This window comes from Cariama cristata, unplaced genomic scaffold (genome assembly GCF_000690535.1).
Source record: "Cariama cristata isolate BGI_N322 unplaced genomic scaffold, ASM69053v1 scaffold35941, whole genome shotgun sequence".
NCBI lineage: Eukaryota > Metazoa > Chordata > Aves > Cariamiformes > Cariamidae > Cariama > Cariama cristata.
This window is the reverse complement of record NW_009601608.1, coordinates 1,673-2,121: the sequence shown is the minus strand read 5'-3', so window position 1 is coordinate 2,121 and position 449 is coordinate 1,673.

The following is a 449-nucleotide window of genomic DNA, read 5'->3' as shown; positions in this document are numbered from 1 at the left end:
CTGGAGGGACAGCGGAGAGGAACGGGCTGGGTGGCGGGTGGTGGCCAAGAGATGTTCCCCATCCGCCTCTGCGACAAAGGCTGGACAGGTCCCTGCCTGACACCCACCTGCCGGCAGGACAAAGGGACAAGGGGACACGGGGACCATGTTGCTACCCCCCGCCAGGGAGCCCCGATTTGCCTCCCCCCCCATCAGGATATTACCGGCTCACCACGGGGGCCCGGTGGCCCCACACGTCCTTGTGGTCCCTGTAGAGACAAAGCCAGTAGTGAGCATCCCCTGTGGGCTGGCACCAGCACGGTTTGGGGGATGCAGCCCCCTCCCCAAACCACCAGCTTGGCGGGGGGACACCAAAGCACTCACCTCCTCACCGCGGTCTCCCTTCTCGCCCTGCAAGGGGACAGAGGGAAGGGGTTAGGGGTTGCACCCCCATGTTCAGCTCCCCACTG